The sequence below is a fragment of the Tachyglossus aculeatus genome, chromosome X2 (assembly GCF_015852505.1).
Source record: "Tachyglossus aculeatus isolate mTacAcu1 chromosome X2, mTacAcu1.pri, whole genome shotgun sequence".
Taxonomy (NCBI): Eukaryota; Metazoa; Chordata; class Mammalia; order Monotremata; family Tachyglossidae; genus Tachyglossus; species Tachyglossus aculeatus.
Genome location: NC_052100.1, coordinates 3,087,888 through 3,108,269, shown reverse-complemented (window position 1 = coordinate 3,108,269; position 20,382 = coordinate 3,087,888). Strand labels below are relative to the sequence as shown.

Sequence of the window (20,382 nt, the reverse complement as noted above, 5' to 3'; positions counted from 1 at the left end):
TATGCATATACATATATACATATACATACACATACATACATATATACACATATATACATATACATATATATATATACATATACCTCATCTGAAAAATGCTTAAGAGTGTGAGGCCCATGCGGGACAAGGACTCGACCAGAGCTTGGCACATAGTAAACGTTTAACAAATACCATTATTTTCATTATTACTATAGCGTCCCGAAGGCTTAGCGCGGTGCTCTGGACACCGTAAGTGCTCAAGGAACCTGACTGACCAAGTGATGATTGAACCAACCTGATTAACCTGACTGGAACAGATCTCGGCCCATAGTAAACGTTTAGCAAATACCATTATTTTTATTATTACTATAGCGTCCCAAAGGCTTCGCCCGGTGCTCCGGACACCGTAAGTGCTCAAGAAACCTGACCAAGTGATGATTGAACCAACCTGATTAACCTGACTCGAACAGATCTCGGCCCATAGTAAACGTTTAACAAATACCATTATTTTTATTATTACTATAGCGTCCCAAAGGCTTCGCGCGGACAGTGTAAGTGCTCAAGAAAGCTAAGTGATGATTGAAAACCGCAGATGCTCCACAGGCCGTCACCGCTCTCCGTCACCGGGGCGACCGCTGAGGAGCAGCGTGGCTCAGTGGAAAGAGCCTGGGCTTTGGAGTCGGAGGTCATGAGTTTGAATGCCGGCTCTGCCACATGTCTGCTGTGTGGCCTTGGGCAAGTCACTTCGCTTCTCTGAGCCTCAGTTACCTCGTCTGTACAATGGGGATTAAGACTGTAAGCCCCCCGTGGGCCAACCTGGTCACCTTGTATCCCCCACAGTGCTTTGCACATAGTAAGCGCTTAACAAATACCATTATTTTTATTATTACTATAGCGTCCCGAAGGCTTCGCGCGGTGCTCCGGACACCGTAAGTGCTCAAGAAAGCTAAGTGATGATTGAAAACCGCAGATGCTCCACGGGCCGTCACCGCTCTCCGTCACCGGGGCGACCGCTGAGGAGCAGCGTGGCTCAGTGGAAAGAGCCTGGGCTTTGGAGTCGGAGGTCATGGGTCATGGGTTTGAATCCCGGCTCTGCCACACGTCTGCTGTGTGGCCTTGGGCAAGTCACGTCGCTTCTCTGAGCCTCTGTTACCTCATCTGTACAATGGGGATTAAGACCGTAAGCCCCCCGTGGGCCAACCTGGTCACCTTGTATCCCCCACAGTGCTTTGCACATAGTAAGCGCTTAACAAATACCATTATTTTTATTATTACTATAGCGTCCCGAAGGCTTCGCGCGGTGCTCTGGACACCGTAAGTGCTCAAGAAAGCTGACCAAGTGATGATTGAAAACCGCAGATGCTCCACAGGCCGTCACCGGGGCGACCGCTGAGGAGCAGCGTGGCTCAGTGGAAAGAGCAGTCGGAGGTCATGGGTTTGAATGCCGGCTCTGCCACACGTCTGCTGTGTGGCCTTGGGCAAGTCACGTCGCTTCTCTGAGCCTCAGTTACCTCATCTGTACAATGGGGATTAAGATCAGGTGGGACAACCTGGTCACCTTGTATCCCCCTCACAAATACTATCATTATTATTATTATCTCCCCCCAACCCGTCTCCCCGCTCCCCAGGGTCCCACCCTGTCTCCCGCTTCCCCCCGCCGCGCTCCTTTGTGCCCGCAGACAGGGACGAACGACCCTCCGGGCCCGGCCCGGGCGACCAAGGACACGTCGGGAGCTGACGCCAACGAAGCTCACTCGGCGGATCGGTTAACAGGCGGGTGGAAAAATCCAGCTCCCCCATCCTCGTCGTCCCCCCCCGCCCCCGCCCGCCCCGCATGGCATCTCCGCTGGCCAGCAGCCCGGGGTCCCCTGTGCCGCCCCCGAGCTCCGCTCGCTGCCTTTAATTAAAGATGACAGATTTCAGCCACGTTCCTTTCTTCTGGATCTCGGCGGCGGCGGCGGGCGGCGGGGAGGGGGGACCAAGGGATGGCGGACGGGGGGGCCGGGGGGGCCGTCTTGGCGTTCCTGGAGGAAGGAGCCAGAGAAACAAAGCCACAGGCCACGCCGGCCTCCGGAAACAGGCGGCGGGCTGGGCTCCAGGGGCCACTTGGGAATCGGGGTGTCGCTGTCTGGACGCCGGACACTGGTCTCGCTGGTCGCTTGCATCATCATCAATCGTATTTATTGAGCGCTTACTGTGTGCAGAGCACTGTACGAAGCGCTTGGGAAGTCCAAGTTGGCAACATCTAGAGACGGTCCCTACCCAACAGTGGGCTCGCAGTCTAAAAGGGGGAGACAAAACCAAACATACTAACAAAATAAAATAAATAGAATCGATATGTACAAGTAAAATAAATAAATACGTTGCTCGCACTGAGCTAAGCAACAAAAACCGGCACGCCTTTGGGTGTTTGTTGTCCCCTTAGGGTGGTTGCGGAAGCAGCATGGCATGGCGGATAGAGCCCAGGCCGGGGAATTCATTCATTCATTCATTCATTCATTCATTCAATCGTATTTATTGAGCGCTTACTGTGTGCAGAGCACTGTACGAAGCGCTTGGGAAGTACAAATTGGCAACATATAGAGACGGTCCCTACCCAACAGTGGGCTCGCAGTCTAAAAGGGGGAGACAAAACCAAACATACTAGCAAAATAAAATAAATAGAATCAATATGTACAAGTAAAATAAATAAATACGTTGCTCGCACTGAGCTAAGCAACAAAAACCGGCACGCCTTTGGGTGTTTGTTGTCCCCTTAGGGTGGTTGCGGAAGCAGCATGGCATGGCGGATAGAGCCCAGGCCTGGCAATTCATTCATTCATTCATTCATTCATTCATTCAATCAATCGTATTTATTGAGCGCTTACTGTGTGCAGAGCACCGTACTAAGCGCTTGGGAAGTCCAAGTTGGCAACATATAGAGACGGTCCCTACCCAACAATGGGCTCACGGTCTAGAAGAGCACTGTTCTAAACGCTGGGGCGGATGCAAGGTAATCAGGTTGTCCCACATGGGGCTCACAGTTTTAATCCCCATATGAGGTAAATGAGGCACAGAGAAGTCAAGTGACTTGCCCAAAGTCACACAGCTGGTCAGTGGCAGAGCCGGGATTAGAACCCACAACCTCTGACTCCCAAACCTGGGCTTTTTCTATTATGCCACGCTGCTTCAGAATCAGGTCATGGGTTCTAATTCCGCCTCCGCCGCTTGGCTGTGCGGCCTTGGGCAAGCCGCTTCACTTCTCTGGGCCTCAGTGACCTCATCTCTAAAATGGGGATTAAGACTGTGCGCTCCCTGTGGGACAGGGACTGTGTCCACCCCAGCGCTTAGTAGGGGTCTGGTACATAGTAAACGCTTAACAAGTACTATTATTGTTAGTGTTGTCGTTGTTGTTGTGTTTTCTCTCCACTGGGGTTTCCAGCAGGGGCAATCAATCAATCAGTCGTATTTATTGAGCGCTTACTGTGTGCAGAGCACTGTACTAAGCGCTTGGGAAGTCCAAGTTGGCAACATATAGAGACGGTCCCTACCCAACAGTGGGCTCACAGTCTAGGGGCAGCAAAGTTGGGTATGTTTGTCTTGAATGTCCACAGGCTTGGGCGTCAAACGGCAAATTTATTTCACATACCTGCACCTATGTTTGGTATTTAGGTGGGATTTAATATTCTCGGTAGTCATCTCCTTGGAAGTTTGGTGAATGGAATTGCTAACTTGGACTTCCCAAGCGCTTAGTACAGTGCTCTGCACACAGTAAGCGCTCCATAAATACGATTGAATGAATGAATGAATGAGTCAGAAAGCCGGGGGTTGTAATCTGGGCCCCGCCAACCGCCTGCTGTGTGACCTTGGGTGAGTCACGTCCTTTCTCTGGGCCTCAGCTCCCTCATCTGTAAAGTGGGGATTCAGACTGTGTGCCTGGTGTGGGAGAGGGACCGTGGCCAACCCGATCTGCTCACGGCGCTTAGTACAATGCCTGGCACATAGTAAGTGCTTAGCCAATGCCATTCTTCTTATCCCGTGGCGGGCACGGAGGTTCACAGCCCGTGAGCCCATTGTTGGGTAGGGACTGTCTCTATATGTTGCCGACTTGTAATAATAATAATATTGGCATTTATTAAGCGCTTACTATGTGCAAAGCACCATTCTAAGCGCTGGGGAAGTTACAAGGAGATCAGGTTGTCCTACGGGGGACTCACAGTCTTAATCCCCATTTTACAGATAAGGTAACTGAGACTCAGAGAAGTTAAGTGACTTGCCCAAACAGCTGACAAGTGGCGAAGCTGGGATTTGAACCCACGACCTCTGACTCCAAAGCCCCTGCTCTTTCCACTGAGCCACGCTGCTTCTCTTGGACTTCCCGAGCGCTTAGTCCAGTGCTCTGCACCCAGTAAGCGCTCCATAAAGACGATTGAATGAATCGGGGACCGTCTCTGTGTGTTCCCGACTTGTACTGGAGAAGCCCGGGCTTTGGAGTCAGAGGTTGTGGGTTCAAATCCCAGCTCCGCCACTTGTCAGCTGTGTGACTTTGGGCAAGTCACTTCACTTCTCTGGGCCCGTTACCTCATCTGTCAAATGGGGATTAAGACTGTGAGCCCCACGTGGGACAACCTGATCACCTTGTATCCCCCCTGGTGCTTAGAACAGTGCTTTGCACATAGTAAGCGCTTAATAAATGCCATTATTATTATTATAACAGTGCTTTGCACATAGTAAGCACTTAGTAAATGCCATTATTATTATTATTATTATTATTAGAACAGTGCTTTGCATAGTAAGCGCTTAATAAATGCCATTATTATTATTATTAGAACAGTGCTTTGCACATAGTAAGCACTTAATAAATGCCATTATTATTATTATTATGAGTGAATGAGTGAGTTAGGCCTTCCCAGACTGAGCCCCCTCCTTCCTCTCCCCCTCCTCCCTCTCTCCATCCCCCCCACCCCCGAGCCTTACCTCCTTCCCTTCCCCACAGCACCTGTATAGATGTATATGTGTTTGTACAGATTTATTACTCTATTTATTTTACTTGTACATATCTAGTCTATTTATTTTATTTTGTTAATCTGTTTGGTTTTGTTCTCTGTCTCCCCCTTCTAGACTGTGAGCCCACTGTTGGGTAGGGACCGTCTCTATATGTTGCCAACTTGTGCTTCCCAAGTGCTTAGTCCAGTGTTCTGCACACAGTAAGCGCTCAATAAATACGATTGATTGATTGATTGACTGACTGTCTCTATATGTTGCCAACTTGTGCTTCCCAAGCGCTTAGTCCAGCGCTCTGCACACAGTAAGCGCTCAATACGATCGATTGACTGTCTCTATATGTTGCCAGCTGGTGCTTCCCGAGCGCTTAGTCCAGCGCTCTGCACACAGTAAGCGCTCAATAAATACAGTTGACTGTCTCCATATGTTGCCAACTTGTGCTTCCCAAGCGCTTAGTCCAGCGCTCTGCACACAGTAAGCGCTCAATACGATTGATTGTCTCTATATGTTGCCAACCGGTGCTTCCCAAGCGCTTAGTCCAGCGCTCTGCACACAGTAAGCGCTCAATAAATACAGTTGACTGTCTCTATATGTTGCCAACTTGTGCTTCCCAAGCGCTTAGTCCAGCGCTCTGCACACAGTAAGCGCTCAGTACGATTGATTGACTGTCTCTATATGTTGCCAATTTGTGCTTCCCGAGCGCTTAGTCCAGCGCTCTGCACACAGTAAGCGCTCAATACGATTGATTGATCATTATTATTATTATTATTATTTGGGCAGAGGGCCCCTTCCCGCCCCCCTCCCCTCCTCCTGCAGCCGGGCGCCCAGCAATTAGCGCCCTAATTTATTAATTGTCTCTAATCTCCCCTTGGCACGATCAGCTGCAAGGTCGCCGGCGGGAGGAGGAGAAAGAGGAGGAGGAGGAGGGCAGGTGCAGAAGTGGGGGGAGGAAGATGGGGCCGGGGCCAGGGCCCGGTCGGTCGGTCGGTCGGTCGGTCGGCCGGCGCCGGCCCGCACCCCGCAGACAATCCGGCTCTTTGTCTGCGGGATTAGGCCGCCGCCTTCGCCTTGATCCCTGCGGGGGGGAGGAGGAGGCGGGAGCTTCCCGGTGGGGGCTCGGTGACCCTCCCTCTCCCTCCCTCTCCCTCCCTCTCCCTCTCTCTCCCTCTTTCCCTTTCCCTCTCTTTCCCCGGAGCTGGAAGCGTTAAGCGTTTCCAGCCGTCCCCGCCCGCCCGCCCGCGGCCTCCAATTAATCATGTGCGGGAAAGGCCTGGAAGAGCAGGCCCAAAATGGCCCCGGCTCCTGTCAGGACCGAAGGCGGCGGCCCAGCTTGGCCTAACTGTGTGCGTGCGTGCGTGCCCTTACGTCGGCCCTGACTGAGGCGGGGGCCGAAGGTGACAGGCTGAGGAGACGAGGCCTGAGGCCTGAGGGGAGGGAGGGAAGGAAGGAAGGAAGCCCCCCGGGACACGGGGTTTGGGGGCTGGGGGCCGGATTAGGGGGAGGCAGGGGTGGGGGTATGTGTGAGAGGGGTTTTGTGTGTTAGGGGTAGGTGTGAGGGGGGGTTTGTGTGTGTTAGGGGTAGGTGTGGGGGGGGGGTTGTGTGTGTTAGGGGTAGGTGTGTGAGGGCGGTTTTGAGCGCTCGGGTTAGGTGGGCTGTGTGTGTGTTGGGGTAGGTGTGTGTTGGGGGTTGTGTGTTGGGGTAGTTTGTGGCAGGGTTTGCGTGTTGGGGGTAGGTGTTTGTGGGGGGGTTGTGTGTTGGGGTAGGGGTGTGTGTGGGGTTTGTGTGTTAAGGATTGGTGTGGGGGGTGTTTCTGTGTTAGGGGTAGGTGTGTCGGGGGGGTTGTGTGTTAGGGGTAGGTGTTTGTGGGGGGGGTTTGTGTGTTAGGGGTGGTGGGGTTATGTGTCAGGTGTGGGGCGTGTTTATGTGTTGGGGTAGGTGTGGGGGGGTTATGTGTTAGGGGTAGGTGGGGGGGTTGTGTGTGTTAGGGGTAGGTGTGGGTGTGTGGGGGGGGTTGTGTGTTAGGGGTAGGTGTGGGGGGTGTTTATGTGTTAGGGGTAGCTGTGGGGGGGTTATGTGTTAGGGGTAGGTGTGGGGGGGGTTATGTGTTAGGGGTAGGTGTTGGGGGGTATGTGTGTTGGGGTAGGTGTGTGGGGGGGTTGTGTGTTAGGTGTGGGGGTGGTTTGTCGTTAAGGGTAGGTGTGTGTGGGGGTTATGTGTTAGGGGTAAGTGTGGGGGGTTTATGTGTTGGGGTAGGTGTGTGGGGGGGGTTATGTGTTAGGGGTAAGTGTGGGGGGTTTATGTGTTGGGGTAGGTGTGTGGGGGGGTTATGTGTTAGGGGTAGGTGTGGGGGGGGGTTATGTATTAGGGGTAGGTGTGGGGGGGTTATGTGCTAGGGGTAGGTGTGGGGGTGTTTATGTGTTAGGGGTATGTGTGGGGGGGGTTTGTGTGTTGAGGTAGGTGTGGGGGGGGGTTTGTGTGTTAGGTGTGGGGTGGTTTGTCGTTAAGGGTAGGTGTGGGGGGGTTATGTGTTAGGGGTAAGTGTGGGGGGTTTATGTGTTAGGGTAGGTGTGGGGGGGTTATGTGTTAGGGTAGGTGTGTGTGGGGTTATGTGTTAGGGTAGGTGTGTGGGGGGGTTATGTGTTAGGGTAGGTGTGTGGGGGGTTATGTGTTAGGGTAGGTGTGTGTGGGGTTATGTGTTAGGGTAGGTGTGTGTGGGGTTATGTGTTAGGGTAGGTGTGGGGGGGGTTATGTGTTAGGGTAGGTGTGGGGGGGTTTATGTGTTAGGGTAGGTGTGTGGGGGGTGTTTGTGTGTCAGGGGTAGGTGTGTTTGAGTTTTTGTGTGTAAGGTAGGTGTGTGGGGGGTGAGTAGGCATGTGTGACTGTGTGTTTAGGGGTGTGTGTGTGTTCGTGTGTTTAGGGTTGTGTGTGTGTTTGTGTGTTTAGGGTGTGTGTGAGTGTGGGTAGGGTTTTGTGTAGGGGTGAGTGTTTTTGTGTATGTGGATAAATGGGTCTGTGTGTGTATGTGAATGTCTGCTTAGTATGTGGTTTTGTGTGTCTGGGTTTGTTTTTGCAGAGGTGTGGTTTTGTGTATCTGGGCGTTCTTTTGTATGTATGTGGGCGAGTGTGTTTTTTGTGTGCGTTTGGGTGAATCCGCGTGTCAGTGTGTGTTTAGTTTGAGCTCGCCGACAGTGGGGTGCTTGTTTTTGATGTCCACCAGAACGGGTTGCCACTGCCACCACCGTCTCCTTCCCCAGACAAAATGACCAACTCTCCCCGACACGTAATAGCCTTCTGTATTGTCCCCGGGAAGAGGACAACGCCACAACCTCCACTGCCACACTCAGATTCAGTTGAAACTTTGGAGCACCAGTGTGGCTGGCAGGAGAGGCCTGAGGAGTTCCAACTTAGGTGAGACAGGCGAGGGGATCAATCAGTGGGATTTATTCATTCATTCAACCATATTTATTGAGTGCTTACTGTGTACAGAGCACTGTACTAAGCGCTTGGGAGAGCCTCCTCTCGTGCCGTCGAGTCGTTTCCGCCCATAATAATAAATAATGATGGCATTTGATAAGCGGTTACAATGTGCTCGGCGCTGGGGAGGTTACAAGGTGATCAGGTTGTCCCACGGTGGGCTCGGTTTTCATCCCCATTTTACAGATGAGGTAACTGAGGCCCAGAGAAGTGAAGTGACTTGCCCAAAGTCACACAGCTGACAGTTGGCGGGGCCGGGATTTGAACCCACGACCTCTGACTCCAAAGCCCGGGCTCTTTCCACTGAGCCACGCTGCTTCTCCGCAGTGACTCCATGGACCCACCTCGCCCAGAACACCCCACCTCCGTCTACAATGGTTCTTGTAGTGAATCTTGGTAAAAATACCAAGTGGTTTGCCACTTTCTCCTTCTGCACAGTAAACTCATTCACTCTTTCATTCAGTCGTATTTATTGAGCGCTTACTGTTGCAGGGCACTGTACTAAGCGCTTGGGAAGTACAAGTTGGCAACATATAGAGACGATCCCTACCCAACAGCGGGCTCACAGTCTAGAAGGGGGAGACAGAGAACAAAACAAAACTCAAGTCTCTGCCCTCGACTCTCGCTTGGGAGAGGATGGATACAATGATTAATAATAATAATAATAATGGCATTTATTAAGCGCTTACTATGTGCAAAGCACTGTTGTAAGCGCTGGGGGAATACAAGGTGATCAGGTTGTCCCACGTGGGGCTCACAGTCTTAATCCCCATTTTACAGATGAGGCCCAGAGAAGTGAAGTGACTTGCCCAAAGTCACCCAGCTGACATTTCATTTCATTTAATCGTATTTATTGAGCGCTTACTGTGCGCAGAGCACTGTACTAAGCGCTTGGGAAGGACAATTCAGCAACAGAGAGACCCTCCCTGCCCGCAGCGGGCTCACAATCTACAAGGCGGGAGAAAGACAGCAAAACAGGCATTAGAGAAGCAGCGTGGCTTAGTGGAAAGAGCCCGGGCTTTGGAGTCAGAGGTCATGGGTTCTAATCCTGACATGTGGCGGAGCCGGGATTTGAACCCATGACCTCTGACTCCAAAGCCCGTACTCTTTCCACTGAGCCACGCTGATTTTTAGCGATGTTGTGAAGGTTGAACTGACGTGATTTAGTGACAAATTTTAATATGTGGTTTGAATGAGAGATGAGTCTTTTTCCTCTCCTCCTCCCCACCCCCCCGACCCTACCTCCTTCCCCTCCCCACAGCACCTGTATATATGTTTGTACAGATTTATTATTCCATTTATTTTACTTGTACATATTTACCATTCTATTTTGTTAATGCCGGGCATTTAGCTTTAATTCTATTTGTTCTGGTGACTTGACACCTGTCTACATGTTTCGTTCTGTTGTCTGTCTCCCCCTTCTAGACTGTGAGCCCGCTGTTGGGTAGGGACCGTCTCTAGATGTTGCCGACTTGGACTTCCCAAGCGCTTAGTACAGTGCTCTGCACACAGTAAGCGCTCAATACATACGATTGAATGAATGAATGAATGTTAAACATGTCCCCAGTGAGCTTACGGTCTGGAGAAATGTGCGGAGCGCTTAGTATGTGCAGAACACCGTACTGAGTGCTTGGGAAAGTACAATACAACCGAGTTGACAGACACGTGGCCTGCCCACAGAGAGCTTTTGATCTAGAGGAATGGATGGTGGGAGATGAGGGTGTATTTCATTTGTGACACCCCTCCCCAGCCTCATCCAGCCTCCCTTCCAGCCCCCACCCCCATTTCATCCTTCCTCCTCATTCATTCATTCAATCGTATTTATTGAGCGCTTACTGTGTGCAAAGCACTGTACTAAGCGCTTTGGGAGAGTGTGGGGATACAAACTGCAATTCCTATCAGCATGGCTTCAGTAGGATGGCCATTTGCCTGGTTTTATACAGTTACTGTGTCTCCTGTGCAGTTCTATGGATATGTGTTTGGTGTTTTTATTTAAAATCTTCACCTTCCTTCCACTTTGGCACCAGCCAGGAAATTTGGAGGCTTGGAAGTCACACCAGTGTTCAGAGGGATTTTGTTTTTATAATACTTAATGCCTACCATGGACCAGGAACACTACTAAGTGCTCCTCATGACCCACGCGCCCACACTCCAGCTGGGGAACGTCCCAGACCCCCACCAAAGTGGTCAATCCATCCATCCCCCTGCCTCCACTCAGGGCGGGGGACAACAAGGCCTAGAGGAAAAAGCCTGCCACTTGGCTGCTGCGTGACCATATAAGTCACTCAACTTCTCTGGGCCTCAGTTTCCTCATCTATAAAATGTCCCGCAGACCGTGAGCCCCATGTTGGACGGGGATCTGATGGTATTGTGGCACAGAGTAAGTGTTTAACAGATACCATTGTTGTTGTTATTAGGAAGGATCGCCACCCGTCCAAAGGAAGGCCCTTTTCTCCCAACGTGCCCCGTGCCAGTGGGGCCGTGAGGAATTCCAAGTTTCACTAGAGCGAGACCTCCGCAAAAATGTAAGTACAATGGGAAGGTCGTGGTCCTGACTGGATCCTGAATGACCAGGCCGGCAGCATCCTGTGGCCCTTCCCCACTGCGGGGACCTCCGAGTTTTGTCCTTTGTGTGGTTTTTGTGTTTCTATTTTTTCACCTTTCCTTCAGCGTCCGTCTCCTGCTTATCAATCCATCGATGCCGTTGTTATTAAGGGTTTGCCATGTTGAGAGCTCTATACTAAATGCTTAAGGAGGGTATAAGCTGCTTGGCATACTGGCTAGAGCACGGGCCTGCTGGGATTCAGAAGGTCCTGGGTTCTGATCCTGGCTCCGCCACTTGCCTGCTGTGTGGCCTTGGGAAAGTCACTGTGCTTCTCTGTGCCTCAGTTACCTCGTCTGTAAAATGGAGATTAAGTCTGTGGGCCCCATGTGAAGCAGCGTGGCTCGGTGGAAAGAGCACAGGCTTTGGAGTCAGAGGTCATGCGTTCAAATTCCGACTCCGCCAATTGTCAGCTGGGTGACTTTGGACACGTCTCTGTGCCTCAGTGACCTCATCTGTAAAATGGGGATTAAGACTGTGAGCCCCCTGAGGGACAACCTGATCACCTTGTAACCTCCCCAGCTCTTAAAACAGTGCTTTGCACGTAGTAAGCGCTTAATAAATGCCCTCATTATTATTATTGTGAGGGACAGGGACCGTGTCCAACCCGATTTGTTGCTTGTATCTACCCCAGCGCTTAGTACAGTGCCTGGCACATAGTAAGCACTTAACAAATACCGCAGTTGTTGTTGTTAAAGTATGGTTGGTAGACACAATTCCTGCCCTCAAGGAGTTTACACTGTGGATTGTGAGACCTTGGTGGGTCAGGCCTATTCTGTCCCCTTTATTTTTCCCAGTGCTTTGTATAGTGCTTTGCACCCGAGAAGGGCTTTATAAATACTATTCCTACTCATGCTACCACTACAGTTCCCAAGGGAAATCATCATCATCATCATCAATCATATTTATTGAGCGCTTACTATGTGCAGAGCACTGCACTGAAATGGATGTCCTGACTTCCCTCCCCCATTTTAGTATCTCCCAGCCCTCACGGCCATGAAGGCCTTCTTGAGGTCTAGCCTTAGCCCATCATGCTGCAGTTTAAGGTTGTCTCCTGTCCTTCCTTCCAAGGTTTTTCGCCTCGGGAATCCTGCCTCCTTATTGACTGGATCTGCACTGAGGAAAAGTCTTTTCATTCATTCATTCATTCATTCATTCAATCAATCGTATTTATTGAGCACTTACTGTGTGCAGAGCACTGTACTAAGTGCTTGGGAGAGTACAATAGACACATTCCCTGCTTACAACGAGCTCACATTCTGGGGGGGGGATAGAAAGTAATATAAATAAATGACACTGTATATATGTATATATGTTTGTACATATTTATTACTCTATTTTATTTGTACATATCTATTCTATTTATTTTATTTTGTTAGTATGTTTGGTTTTGTTCTCCGTCTCCCCCTTTTAGACTGTGAGCCCACTGTTGGGTAGGGACTGTCTCTAGATGTTTCCAATTTGTACTTCCCAAGCGCTTAGTACAGTGCTCCGCACATAGTAAGCGCTCAATAAATACGATTGATGATGATGATGACAGATATGTACGTAACTGCTGTGGGGCTGGGAGGGGGGATGAATCAAGGGAGCCGGTCAGGGTGATGCGGAAGGGCCTCTTAGGGCCTAACTTTCTTTCCTGGGAAATGGGTTCAAGGCTGCTGAACTGGAGAAGCAGCACGGCTTAGTGGAAAGAGCCCGGGTTTGGGAGTCCGAGGTCGTGGGTTCTAATCCCAGCCCCGCCACTTGTCAGCTGTGTGACTTTGGGCAAGTCACTTCACTTATCTGTGCCTCAGTTACCTCATCTGTAAAATGGGGATTAAGACTGTGAAGCCCCCTGTGGGACAACCTGATCACCTTGTAACCTCCCCAGCGCTTAGAACGGTGCTTTGCACATGGTGAGTGCTTAATAAATGCCATCATTATTATTATTATGTGCCAAGCACCGTTCTAAGTGCTGGGGTAGATACAGGTTAATTCGGCTGGACCCAGTGCCTGTCCCACATGGGGCTCACAGTCTAAGGAGGAGGGAGTTGGAGTTAATCCCCGTTTTACAGACGAGGTAACTGAGGCCCGGAGAGGCGAAATGAATTGCCCAAGGTCACCCAGCCGACAAGGGGCGGAGCAGATTAGGTCCTTCTGACTCTCAGGTTCTTGCTCCATCCTTTCGGCCCCGCTGCTTCTCGGCCTTTCCCTTGGTACTAGACGCCGGTCACATTCTTGTGGCTGTCTGGGTCAGAGAACAAGGTGAGAACATACATCAGCCGAAAGGCTCTGTCATCCTCCGGCCAGCCAGCTCGGGACTCTGTCTCCTGCGGGGACATTCATTCATTCGATCGTATTTATTGAGCGCTGACTGTGTGCAGAGCGCTGGACGAAGCGCTTGGGAAGTACAAGTTGGCAACGTATAGAGACGGTCCCTACCCGATAATAATAATAATGATAGCATTTGTTAAGCGCTTACTGTGTGCAAAGCACAGTACTAAGCGCGGGGGAGGTTACAGGGCGATCAGGTTGTCCCACGGGGGGCTCACAGTCTTAATCCCCATTTTACAGAGGAGGTAACTGAGGCCCAGAGGAGTGAAGTGACTTGCCCAAAGTCACACAGCTGACAACTGGCGAAGCCGGGATTTGAACCCACGGCCTCGGACTCCAAAGCCCGTGCTCTTTCCACTGAGACACGCTGCTTCCCGTGAGCCCAACAATGGGCTCACAGTCTAGAAGGGACACCCTTGGTTCATTCATTCATTCATTCATTCATTCAATCGTATTTATTGATGATGACGGTATTTGTTAAGCGCTTACTATGTGCAAAGCGCTGTTCTAAGCGCTGGGGTAGATACAGGGTGATCAGGTTGTCCCACATGGGGCTCACAGTTTTAATCCCCATTTTACAGATGAGGTAACTGAGGCCCAGAGAAGTGAAGTGATTTGCCCAAAGTCACACAGCTGGCAGTTGGCGGAACCGGGATTTGAATCCATGACCTCTGACTCCAAAGCCCCGGGCTCTTTCCACTGAGCCACACAAAAATGATGGCATTTATTAAGCGCTTACTATGTGTAAAGCACTGTTCTAAGCGCTGGGGAGGGGACAAGGTGATCAGGTTGTCCCAAATGGGGCTCACAGTTTTAATCCCCATTTTACAGATGAGGTAACTGAGGCCCAGAGAAGTGAAGTGATTTGCCCAAAGTCACACAGCTGACAGTTGGCGGAGCCGGGATTTGAACCCATGACCTCTGACTCCAAAGCCCCGGGCTCTTTCCACTGAGCCACACAAAAATGATGGCATTTATTAAGCGCTTACTATGTGTAAAGCACTGTTCTAAGCGCTGGGGAGGTGACAAGGTGATCAGGTTGTCCCACGGGAGGCTCACAGTCTTCATCCCCATTTATAGTTGAGGTTTACTGAGCGCTTACTGTGTGCAGAGCACTGTACTAAGCGCTTGGGAAGTACAAGTTGGCAACATATAGAGATGGCCCCTACCCAACAGCGGGCTCACAGTCTAGAAGGGGGAGGAATGGTTTTGGTTGGATTATCCAATATTCCTAATTCTCTCCCCTTCATCCCTGAGTTTTTCCCCTCCATTCCTGGCTCTCTCCCCCAGTGACCCAACACGGACCATAATAATAATAATGAGGGCATTTATTAAGCGCTTACTACGTGCAAAGCACTGTTCTAAGCGCTGGGGAGTTTACAAGGTGATCAGGCTCACAGTCTTAATCCCCATTTTACAGATGAGGGAACTGAGGCCCAGAGAAGTGAAGTGACTCGCCCAAAGTCACACAGCTGACAAGGGGCAGAGCCGGGATTTGAACCGATGACCTCTGCGCTGCTTCCCATCCAACACCCGTGATTCTCCCCTCCCTGATTCTCCCCCGGCGGCCCAATATGAACCATCCAACACCCCGGGGTATCTGAGAGAGTCCGGGAAGCACGGGAGTTGCGTACGGAAGAGCCGGGCGGATGGGTTGGAGGCAAAATGGTAGCCAAGGCCCAGCGGGGAAATTCCCGGATTGCCAAGCCCCTTCAGGGGAACGTCCGAGGGCTCGGTTGCCGGCGATTGGTGACCGCCGGTCACTTGAACGGAGGACACGAGCTCTCCCGAGGCCTGCCGGGGAGAGAACCGCGCCGAGCGCACGGAGCACCAATTGCCACTTTTAGATCCCAAGTCGGGCCCAAAATATTCCCGCGGGAGGAGGACCCTGAGGCTGCGGGGCGTAAAGCGATCCGCCGCGGGGAGCCGGGAGGAGCTCCCGTCACCATCTGCCTCGTGTCTGTCTGCCGTCTAAAATTATTCCGAGTGAGAAGCCGGCCCGGCTATTATCGCCTCCACCGCCGCCATCCGGCTGGGAACCGGCGGGCAGACCTCGCCGGGAGGAAGGAAGGAGGAGAGGAAGGGCACACGGGGCGGGGGGGGGGGAGAAATGGCGGGGGGACGGGGGGGAAGGTGGAAAGAGGGTGGAGAAAGGCAGAGACACGCCGACAGAGACGGGCACAGAGATACGGAGACGCGGGCCGAGAGATGGGAACAAAGAGATGGGCAGGGAGATGGAGGGAGAGGACGAACAATAGAGACAAGTCACCGTGAGGGACAGATGGAATCAATCAATGGCATTTATTGAGCATTTACTGAGTGCAGAGCCCTGTACTGAGCGCTCGGGAGAGTACACTGCAGCACAGTTGGCAACACTGTTCCCTGCCCCCAAATAATAATAATAAACAATGGCATTTATCAAGGGCTATGTGCAACGCACTGTTCTATGCGCTGGGGAGGCTACAAGGTGATCAGGCTGTCCCACGGGGGGCTCGCAGTCTTCATCCCCATTTTACAGATGAGGGAACTGAGGCCCAGAGAAGTGACTTGCCCGAAGTGACACAGCTGACAATTCCCAGGGGTTTTTCAGTGGGGGCATTCATTAAGTGGAAGCAGCCTGGGAGTCAGAGGATCCGGATTCTAACTGTGGCCCCGCCACCTGTCTGCTGTGTAACCTTGGGCAAGTCACTTGGTTTTTCTGGGCCTCAGTTTCCTCCTCTGTAAAATGGGGACTACATTCATTCATTCATTATCATTCTGCATTCATTAGAGAAGCAGCGTGGCTCAGTGGAAAGAGCCCGGGCTTTGGAGTCATAGGTCATGGGTTTGAATGCCGGCTCCGCCACCTGTCTGCTGTGTAACCTTGGGCAAGTCACTTGGTTTTTCTGGGCCTCAGTTTCCTCCTCTGTAAAATGGGGACTACATTCATTCATTCATTATCATTCTGCATTCATTAGAGAAGCAGCGTGGCTCAGTGGAAAGAGCCCGGGCTTTGGAGTCAGAGGTCATGGGTTCGAATGCTGGCTCCGCCACATGTCTGCTGTGTGACCTTGGGCAAGTCACTTAACTTCTCTGGGCCTCAGTTCCCTCATCTGTTAAATGGGGATTAAGACTGTGAGCCCCCACGTGGGACAACTTGATCACCTTGTATCCCCCCCAGTGCTTAGAACAGTGCTCTGCACATAGTAAGCGCTTAACAAATGCCATTATTATTATTATTCAATCGTATTTATTGAGCGCTTACTGTGTGCAGAGCACTGTACTAAGCGCTTGGGAAGTCCAAGTTGGCAACATATAGAGACAGTCCCTACCCAACAGTGGGCTCACAGTCTAGAAGTACCTGTTATCCTCCTACTCTGTGGAACGGCGTCCAAGCCGATTATCTTGTATTTTCTTCAGCGCTCAGTAAATCATAAACCCTTACCAAATACTTCCCAAGCGCTTAGTACAGTGCTCTGCACACAGTAAGCGCTCAGTAAATACGATTGATTGATTCACACAGTTTCATCAGGCCTAGACTGGCTCGTTCTCCAACAGCATAGCCAAGTTAGAGCACGAGCTTGGGAGTCAGAGGACGTGGGTTCTAATCCTGCTCCGCCACGCGCCTGCTGTGTGACTTTGGACAAGTCACTTCACTTCTCTGTGCCTCATCTGTAAAATGGGGATTAAGACTGTGAGCCCCATGTGGGACAGGGACTGTGTCCAATCTGATTAATTTGTACGTACCCCGGCGCTTAGAACAGTGTCTGGCACGTGGCAAGCGCTAAACAAACGCCTTAAGGAAGCAGAAATTAATTGATGGCACAGAGACAAAGGCGTCAGAGAGAGAGAGGCAGAATTTAGCCACACAGCATGGTTTAGTGGAAAGAGCTTGGGTTTGGGAGTCAGAGGACGTGGGTTCTAATCCTGCCTCCGCCGCTTGTCAGCTGTGTGTCTTTGGGAAAGTCACTTCACTTCTCTGTGCCTGTTACCTCGGATCCTGCCTCCGCCACTTGTCAGCTGTGTGTCTTTGGGAAAGTCACTTCGCTTCTCTGTGCCTGTTACCTCATCTGGAAAATGGAGGTTAAGACTGTGAGCCCCACGTAGGACAACCTGATTCCCTTGTATCCCCCCCAGGGCTTAGAACAGTGCTTAGCACATAGTAAGCATTTAACAAATGCCATTATTATTATTGGGAATCAGAGGATGTAGGTTCTAATCCTGGCTCTTCCACTTTCGGCTGTGTGAGCTCGGGCAAGCGTGTCTCTTCTCTGTGCCTCAGTGAACTCATCTGTAAAATGGGGATTTCATTCATTCATTCGTATTTATTGAGCGCTAACTGTGTGCAGAGCACTGTACTAAGCGCTTACTGTGGGCCCCACGTGGGGACAACCTGATTAGCTGGTAACTACCCCAGCGCTTCTAACAGTGCTTGGCACAGAGTAAGCACTTAACAAATACCATAATAATAATAATGGCATTTATTAAGCGCTTACTATGTACAAAGCACTGTTCTAAGCGCTGTGATGATGATGATGATGATAACTTCAGAGGGGGCTGCCTCAGGGACCTTCCCCTTCCCCTTATTCTGGGGTAGGCCCCTCCCCAAGGTGGGCTCACCGGTTGAGAAGCAGCGTGGCTCAGTGGAAAGAGCCCGGGCTTTGGAGTCCGAAGTCATGGGTTCAAATCCCAGCTCCGCCACTTGCCAGCTGTGTGACTTTGGGCCAGTCACTTCACTTCTCTGGGCCTCCTCTGTAAAATGGGGATGAAGACTGTGAGCCCCCCACCTCCGTGGGACAGACTGATCACCTTGTAACCTCCCCAGCGCTTAGAACAGTGCTTTGCACATTCATCAGTGGAAAGAGTGCAGGCTTGGGAGTCAGAGGTCATGGGTTCGAATGCCGCCTCCCCCACATGTCTGCTGTGTGACCTTGGGCGAGTCACTTCACTGGGCCTCAGTTCCCTCATCTGTAAAATGGGGATCAAGACTGTGAGCCCCACATGGGACAACCTCATCTCCTTGTGTTCCCCCCCAGCGCTTAGAACGGTGCTTTGCACATAGTAAGCGCTTAATAAATACCAACATTATTATTTATTGAGCGCTTACTGTGTGCAGAGCACTGTGCTAAGCGCTTGGGAAGTACAAATCGGCAACATCTATAGTAAGCGTTTTATAAATGCCATCGTCATGATGATTATTGTTATTAGGAGCAGGGGGGGGGGCTCAGGGCCTTGGCATCCCGACGACAGGGGGGTCTTGGGGCGAGCTGAGCGGTGCCCTTGGTGGCCTGGCCCGGTCCTGGGGCCTCCATAATGATGGAGGCGTGGTCGGGGACCGGGCCTAGGTCCTGATTGGAGCATTACCCGGGAGGGGGCGGGGCCTGGGTCCTGATTGGAGCGTTTCCCAAGAGGGGCGGGGCCTGAATAATGATGGGGGCGTGGTCTGGAGAGGGCCTGCGTCCTGATTGCAGCGTTGCCCGGCAGGGGGAGGGACCTGAATCATGAGGGGGCGGGGCCTGCGTCCTGATTGGAGCGTTTCCCAGGAGGGGCGGGGCCTGAATCATGATGGAGGCGTGGTCTGGGGACCGGGCCTGGGTCCTGATTGGAGCGTTGCCCGGGAGGGGGCGGGGCCTGGGTCCTGATGGGAGCGTTTCCCGGGAGGGGCGGGGCCTGAATAATGATGGAGGCGTGGTCGGGAGAGGCCCTGGGTCCTGATTGGAGCGTTTCCCAGGAGGGGCGGAGCCTGGATAATGATGGAGGCGTGGTCGGGAGCGGGTCCTGAGTCCTGATTGGAGCGTTTCCCGGCAGGGGGCGGGGCCTGAATCATGAGGGGGCGGGGCCTGGGTCCTGATCGGAGCTTTTCCCAGGAGGGGCGGAGCGTGAATAATGATGGAGGCGTGGTCGGGAGAGGCCCTGGGTCCTGCTTGGAGCGTTGCCCGGGAGGGGGCGGGGCCTAAATCACCAGGGGGCGGGGCCTGGGTCCTGAATGGAGCGTTGCCCGGGAGGGGGCGGGGCCTGGGTCCTGATCGGAGCGTTTCTCAAGAGGGGCGGGGCCTGAATAATGATGGAGGCGTGGTCGGGGACCGGGCCTAGGTCCTGATTGGAGCATTACCCGGGAGGGGGCGGGGCCTGGGTCCTGATTGGAGCGTTTCCCAAGAGGGGCGGGGCCTGAATAATGAGGGGGCGTGGTCTGGAGAGGGCCTGCGTCCTGATTGCAGCGTTGCCCGGCAGGGGGAGGGACCTGAATCATGAGGGGGCGGGGCCTGGGTCCTGATTGAAGCGTTTCCCAGGAGGGGCGGGGCCTGAATAATGATGGAGGCGTGGTCGGGGACCGGGCCTAGGTCCTGATTGGAGCGTTGCCCGGGAGGGGGTGGGGCCTGGGTCCTGATTGGAAGGTTTCCCAGGAGGGGCGGGGCCTGAATAATGATGGAGGCGTGGTCGGGAGAGGCCCTGGGTCCTGATTGGAGCGTTTCCCAGGAGGGGCGGAGCCTGAATAATGATGGGGGCGTGGTCGGGAGCGGGTCCTGGGTCCTGATTGGAGCGTTGCCCGGGAGGGGGCGGGGCCTGGGTCCTGATGGGAGCGTTTCCCAGGAGGGGCGGGGCCTGAATAATGATGGAGGCGTGGTCGGGAGCAGGCTCGGGTCCTGATTGGAGCGTTGCTCGGGAGGGGGCGGGGCCTGGGTCCTGATTGGAGCGTTTCGCAGGAGGGGCGGGGCCTGAATAATGATGGAGGCGTGGTCGGGGACCGGGCCTAGGTCCTGATTGGAGTGTTGCCGGGCCGGGGGCGGGGCCTGAATCACGAGGGGGCGTGGTCTGGGGCGGGCCTGCAGCTTGATTGGCGTCTGGCCCAATCAATCAATAATAATAATAATGGCATTTATTAAGCGCTTACTGTGTGCAAAGCACTGTTCTAATCGCTGGGGAGGTTCCAAGGTGATCAGGTTGTCCCACGTGGGGCTCAGTCTTCATCCCCATTTTCCAGATGAGGGAACTGAGGCCCAGAGAAGTGACTTAAGCTGACAATTGGCAGAGCCGGGGTTTGAACCCATGA

At 52.4% G+C, this 20,382-nt stretch overlaps 1 long non-coding RNA gene across 2 annotated transcripts in view; it reads left to right on the top strand.

Moving 5' to 3' along the window:
• Window positions 1-7,949: 7,949 nt before the first annotated feature.
• Window positions 7,950-20,382, top strand: part of LOC119949655 — a 29,950-nt gene continuing 17,517 nt past the window's right edge. The window contains exons 1-3 of one of the 2 annotated variants that reach the window (XR_005457237.1): window positions 7,950-8,371; window positions 10,855-10,962; window positions 14,773-14,797. This is a non-coding gene — a long non-coding RNA (uncharacterized LOC119949655). Of the gene's footprint in view, window positions 8,372-10,854; window positions 10,963-14,772; window positions 14,798-20,382 lie in introns of those variants that run through there. The other variant, XR_005457236.1, reaches the window with a different exon arrangement.